This window comes from Camelus dromedarius, chromosome 21, assembly GCF_036321535.1.
Source record: "Camelus dromedarius isolate mCamDro1 chromosome 21, mCamDro1.pat, whole genome shotgun sequence".
Lineage (NCBI taxonomy): Eukaryota > Metazoa > Chordata > Mammalia > Artiodactyla > Camelidae > Camelus > Camelus dromedarius.
In genome coordinates, this window is record NC_087456.1 from 12,816,205 (window position 1) to 12,822,407 (window position 6,203).

The window sequence follows — 6,203 nt, forward strand, 5'->3', positions numbered from 1 at the left end:
CTGAACCAGCAAAGCAGTCAGGGCTCAATCTCCTCGCCTTACTTTGGTGCCGGACTCTCATTGGCCAGGTGGGCCATCCTCCGTGGCCATCATGACACAACACCTAAGCTCCAGGCTGTCCTCCTATCTTTTCCTCCTGGTAGCATGCCTGTGTGGTACCTTATATCCTAGAGAATGTAGCACTGTTCCTCAAGGCTTTGCTGATGTAATAAAACCAATGTACAAGTTTCTTCATTGACAGTAGGGTATGATAAACGTTCATTCTTCATAAGGTTCAATGAGATCATACATGAAAAGTGTTTAGAATAAAGCTTGATGTACTCAACGTTCAAAAGTTGGCTGCTATTTTAATGCATTAATGATTGGAAACTAGCAACGAATACCATTTATATGTATTTAGATTTGAAGAGAGAAGTTCAAGTGACTTATACCAAAAGAATATCAAAGGGGAAAATTTGAGGTCCTGTGGGGGGTCAATAGAGAAGATATTTGGGGAGGAGGGGCCTGGTGGCTGTAACACTCAACTCAGACCGGGCAGGAGGCTGCCTGCTCCAGATCCTCCCAAAGCTGGTCCCGTGTACTAACAAATGGGTTGGCATCTGTTAAGGAAATTGTAATAGAGACTGGAGGCTGGATGGAAGATTAGTCTAAGGCAGTGACTCCCAAAGGTTCTGGTTTCAGTTTTACACTGAAAATTCGTTGAGGATCCCAAAGAACTTCTGTCTTGTGAGTTGTATCTGCCAATATTTATCATATTAGAAACTAAAACAAAAATATTTTATTCATTTAAAAGTAACTTCATTACATCTTAACATAAATTACATCTCTATGAAAAATAACTATTTACCAAAGCAAAACAAAGGTAGAGAGAAGGGTGACACTTTTTAATGTTTAAAGAGTGCAAAACTTTAATGCCTGGCATTATAGAAGACAGCTGGATTCTCATATCAGATTCTTATTCAGTCTGTAAAGGTACGCCATTTTGCATGTTTGAAGAAAAGCTTTGCACACATATGGGAGTTGGAAAGAAAAAATACTTTACTAGCCTTTTCAGATAATTTTGGATATTTTTTAATACTATACCACAGTTTGAACTGGTAAAGGTTAGTTGCTATGTGGAATCTGAAACCGTGTCAAAAACTTTTTGTACTTTGTTACATGAAAATCTAACAGTCTGTCTTGTGTTTTAAATAGATCTTTACCCATGCATGACTTTGTAACATTATGCTTTGGCATTTGGAAAATATGATTTCACTGCATTATGCAGCTCTTCCAAATACTGATATATTTCATTATATGATGTGAGGCAAGTCACGTTCGTTATACTCTGATCTCATCACAAATTCTTTTAAGTATTGGGAATTAGTCAAGCTCATACAAATATTCTAAAACTTGTTTTGGCAGATGCAGGATTTCCAAAATGCTAATTTTATCTTGAAGACTTGATTCTTACCATTTGAAAAAAATTCTGTCAGTTACTTCTTGAAGTAACTTGCTTCACTGCTTCTTGAGAAAATACTGCCAAATGCCCAAGTGTGACTAACTGACATTTATGTCGGTCGTTCTTTCAAGAGAAAATGATGTTCTATGAAAAGAAGCCTCCAGTTCAGCTTGCAGCTCAAATTATTGTGCAAGTGCTTTTCCTCTAAACAACCCTCACACTTTGGTGTGGAAGAGCGTGTTATACATACTTCTCATATCAACACAAGATATTTAAAAGCCATGTACCCAATTATCGAGATCCAATAGCTTTTACTCCTTCATCAAGGATATTCTTAGGTGAAACTGACTTTTTTTTTTAACTGCAAATGCATGATGGTGAAGATTCCAGTGGCCACCAGTATAGTATAGTTTGGTGCCACAGCCTTACTCGGTCTAAGATGCCAGCAGTTTTTCTTTGTTTTTTTTGTTTTAATTGAAGTATAGTCAGTTTACAATGTTGTGTCAATTTCTGGTGCACAGTATAATGTTTCAATCATACATACACATACATTTATTTCTTTTCATATTCTTTTTCATTATTGGTTTCTACATGACATTGAATATAGTTTCCTGTGCTATATAGAAGAAACTTGTTTATCTATTTTATATATAGTTAATATCTGCAAATCTCGAATTCCCAGTTTATCCCTTCCCACCACTTCCCCCACAACCATAAGTTTGTTACTATGTCCGTGAGTCTCTTTCTGTTTTGTAGATGAGTTCATTAGTGTGGGACACACGCTGCCCAGAACCTGCTTCTGTGCAGAAACACCGTGAGCACCCCTGGGAGCTGCAGGGAGGGCCAGGCTGCTTCCTGGAGAGTGTCCGCTGTCGCTCATCCAATCAGACGTTTCTCTTCCCTTCCTCCCCTTACTTTTGGAGCATTTCAGAGAACAGAGTGGATTTGAGATGGGAGCAGAGGACTCTGCTTCCAGGAAAGTAGAGTTGGAAAAGCCAGCTTCTAGGAAAGCAGTTTCCTGCCTGGTGAAGACGGCACTAGCTAACACCCCCAGCCCCTCGATGACCACTAGAAAGGAAGACAAGCAGCACTCTTCCCTGGTTGGGAGAGAAGGTAGCAAAGGAGTGAAGAGGTTCTGCCCTAGAAACTAGGTGCAAAGTCTATCACCTTCAACAGGGAAAAATCCTAGGCTTGATGCTAAGCCTCCCTTGGAACAAGTAGAGGAGGGAAAGAGATGCTTTAGCTTTGATTTGTATACTCTAGAGGTCACCTAGTGATCCCTGGGACAGCCATGCTGGGTCAGACCCACTTCCCTGAATTATGTACTCACTTCCAGAACTATCAAGAAGGGATTCACCTAATCCTTCCTCTGCCTGTTTGTTTTCCCTGTATTATTTATAAGGGTAATGACTTGTACGATAAAGACTTCTGTTTTCTTCTTCTTTAAATTGTCTCTTAAAATTCAAAATCTTCTGTAGGTTTCTGTCCCACGGCTTAATTGTGGGATTTATTCGTATATTCATTCAACAAACATTAAACAGTACTTTGGGCCAGGGGATAGGTTGCAGAGCGAAGCAAGACCTGATGCCAACTCTCGCAGTCTGGTGAAGACAGACATATGGAGAATTTTAATGGTGAGAAAGTGCTAAGGAGGGTGTCTGTGCCTCCTGCTGAAGTGCATTAGCAAGGATGAACTCTGTGGGTGGGGGTGGGGTGGGCAGGGGTGGGTGAAGGAAGGTGGCCTGGCAGAGCTGCTGTGTGAACTGAGTCTGAGGGGAACATTCACCTATGCCCCTGTGAGCCTTCCTCTAGTTTTCTGTCTTTTCCCACACAGACAGGAGCTTCCATCCTTAGCAAAATTGCCAAATACATCTAAAATCCTGTTTTCATTCTCGAGTTTCCTTCTGCACTATCTCAGCTGACTTTCCCAAAAGGAATATGTGGCTGATATATTTGGTGTGTTCCTGTCACTTCATCGCCTCCCAGGGACAAGTGAGCACTTTAAAATTGGGAACTATTCTCCTGAATTTGAATGGTTTGCAAGAACTCTATCTGGGCAAGGGACCAGATCCCACGATCAACCCTTTCCAAAACTCAAATTCAGTTTGTACAACAATAATCAGGGATGCTTGTGATTCAAAACAAACAAAAGCAAAACCAAAAACACCTCACAGATTGGTCCAGCCCACTCCCAGAAATTGATTCCTCAGACCCAAGGTGTGGCTATGGTGGGGAGAGGGTATAGTTCAGTGGTAGAGTATGTGCTTAGCATGCACGAGGTCCTGGGTTCAATTCCAGGGCCTCCATTTTTAAAAATCAATAAATAAATCTAATTACCTCTCCCCTACCAAAAAAAAAAAAAGCTTGAAAAAAAAAAGACTTGGGGAAAGATGTGGCTATAGAATTTTTCACAAGCATCCCGCCTGTTCCTGAAGCCACTGGGCAGCGGCCACCTTTTGCCTCTGAAGGTCTTACCGCCTGGTTGGAGGACTAGCTGGGCTGCTGATGAGTAGGGAGATTTCCCCCAGAAAAAAAATGCTTTGAGGGGTTTGGAAGATCCAAACAAGTCCCTGGTTTAGGAGGGAGCCAGATAACCACCTGGGGCATCGTCCACAGCTGGGAAAGTGCTCATTGAAAGCCTCGCTGCAGAAGAGTCCACACTGATCCATCGGCAAGCAATGCTGGTCAGGGTCCCAGGTGAAGGGCTAGGGTCCTGCTTTAGGAGGAGATAATAATCCGCTCCATCTGTTGAGAGCATTACAATCCCCAAAGTCTTGACTACATGATCTCATTTGACCATCACAACCCCCTGTGTGGGAGGCAGGGTTTGACTCCTGTAACCATGGCAGCACCAAAAGGTGGCTGGGAGGGGCTTCCACATCACCCTGGCTCCTCCTGCCCCAGCCCACCCCTAACAAACCTGTAATCTAAGCAAAATGGTGTATAGGTGCTTGTAGACAATTTCCCAACACCTCCTTCCTTAGGGTCCCTAAGTGCCTCCTATAAAAAGCTCTGGAGCCTCACTGATTACAACCACTTTGCAGAAGAGTAGACTCAGACTCAGCCTTGCCAAAAGTTGCATAGTCAGAAAAGAATGGAGCAGGGACCAGGACAGATTCCCAGGCAGGCCTCTGCCCTGTTCCATGCGGCCTCCTCAGGAAAAGGGCTGTCAGAAAACCCAAGCTGGGAGAGGCGGGCAGCAGCCCCAGCCTCAGACAGGCACCAGTTCACCCCATGACCCAGAGGGATAGACGTAGGTCTCTGAGGAGGAGTCAGCGCTGATTATCAGCCTTGAGGGGCATCAGGTGCTGGCTTTCTTAGCCTTGGCCTGAGTCTGCTGCTGGCACATGTGCTCCCACCCCCACCCCCACGGGACAGTTGCCTGGATTGCTCACCTGCACTGCAGCCCATGCAGACCCTCCAAAGGGAAGGTCTCCTACACCTGACCTGCCTGGGGCAGTCCCCACTGGTGCCCTCAAGCCAGCCCCCTTTTAAGGCCCACTCCATCCTCTGGGCCTCATAGTGAGAGTCTGGGTCAGTGACAAACACTCTGGGCTGCTAATCATGATAATGATGTAAGCCACACTGATGATTCCCAAATTTGGGGATCTGGGGGATCTTTCAGCACAAAGTCCAACAAGCCACATCCACCTGCTCCGAAGTCAGACTCCCAGAGGGAGCTGGAGGTTCATATATGCTAGGCTCTTTGATGACAGCTCTATGCTGAATAAAGTTTAAAGCATAAATCCATTCATGCTTCTCTTATGCTTATTTTAGTGATGGTTATGTAGTTCCAAGTCTGCAGCAGAAAATGTATTTTAAAAAGCTACCTTGGTTTTGAGTGACCCATTCCATGAGGGGGCTGTGGCCCACCCAGTGGACCCAAGAGAACAGAGGGGTACCTGGGCATGACATCACCATCCCAGGCTCGGCTCGGCTGGGCACCCACACCTTAGGCTCATGGTGGCTGGGCTGCTCCATGCTGTACCAGGGACCCCATCTGTCCCTCCTCTGGAAGAGCTGAATAGCTGCTTTTCCCCCTCCACCACCCTCCCCACCTCAGGCTCTGGTCTGCATGCCCCACCGGGAGCCCTGAGAGTGGAGATGGGTAACCTCTGGTTGTTAGTCTTGCTCCCGGATGGGGAGCCTCTCCCTCCAACCTGGGAACACAGGCCAGCATCCCTGGTTCCTGAGTTGGATGGAGCATCCTCCCTTGTCAGAGCTGCTGTTGAGTCACCAGCGAGGGGACTAGGAACCCAGGGTTGGCAGCTGAGCAAGGCGGCTCTCTCTTGCTTAGCCGTCTCTTACCCACAGGTTCCTGGGTGTGAGAACCGCATGGCGTGAAAGCCAGCCCAGAGGGGTTCTGCAATGGGGAGTTGGGCAGCAGAGAGGGGTGGACAAAGCATATGAAGGCTTTAGTGTGAAATCTTACAATAAATATTTGCTCTGCCTCTTACTAGCTGTGTGACTTTGGGCAGGTTACTAACCTCTCTGCGTCTTGTTGGGCATTAGGTTTGAGTGGGTTAAATGACACGGAGATTTCGGGTTCCCTACACAGCACAGAATGCCCTACAGACACTGGTTCCCATGCCCTTCCCCCTCCCACAGAGTCTGAGTCTCCAGGGCACAGTCAGGACAGATGTCAGGATCAAATGGCCTACCCAGCAAATTGGGCAGCTCCCCTGGGAAACCTACAGCTGCCGGTCCCCCAGAGCACTAAGCCTCCTGCCCCGCTGAGTCTGAGGTCAGGGGGCAAGGGAAA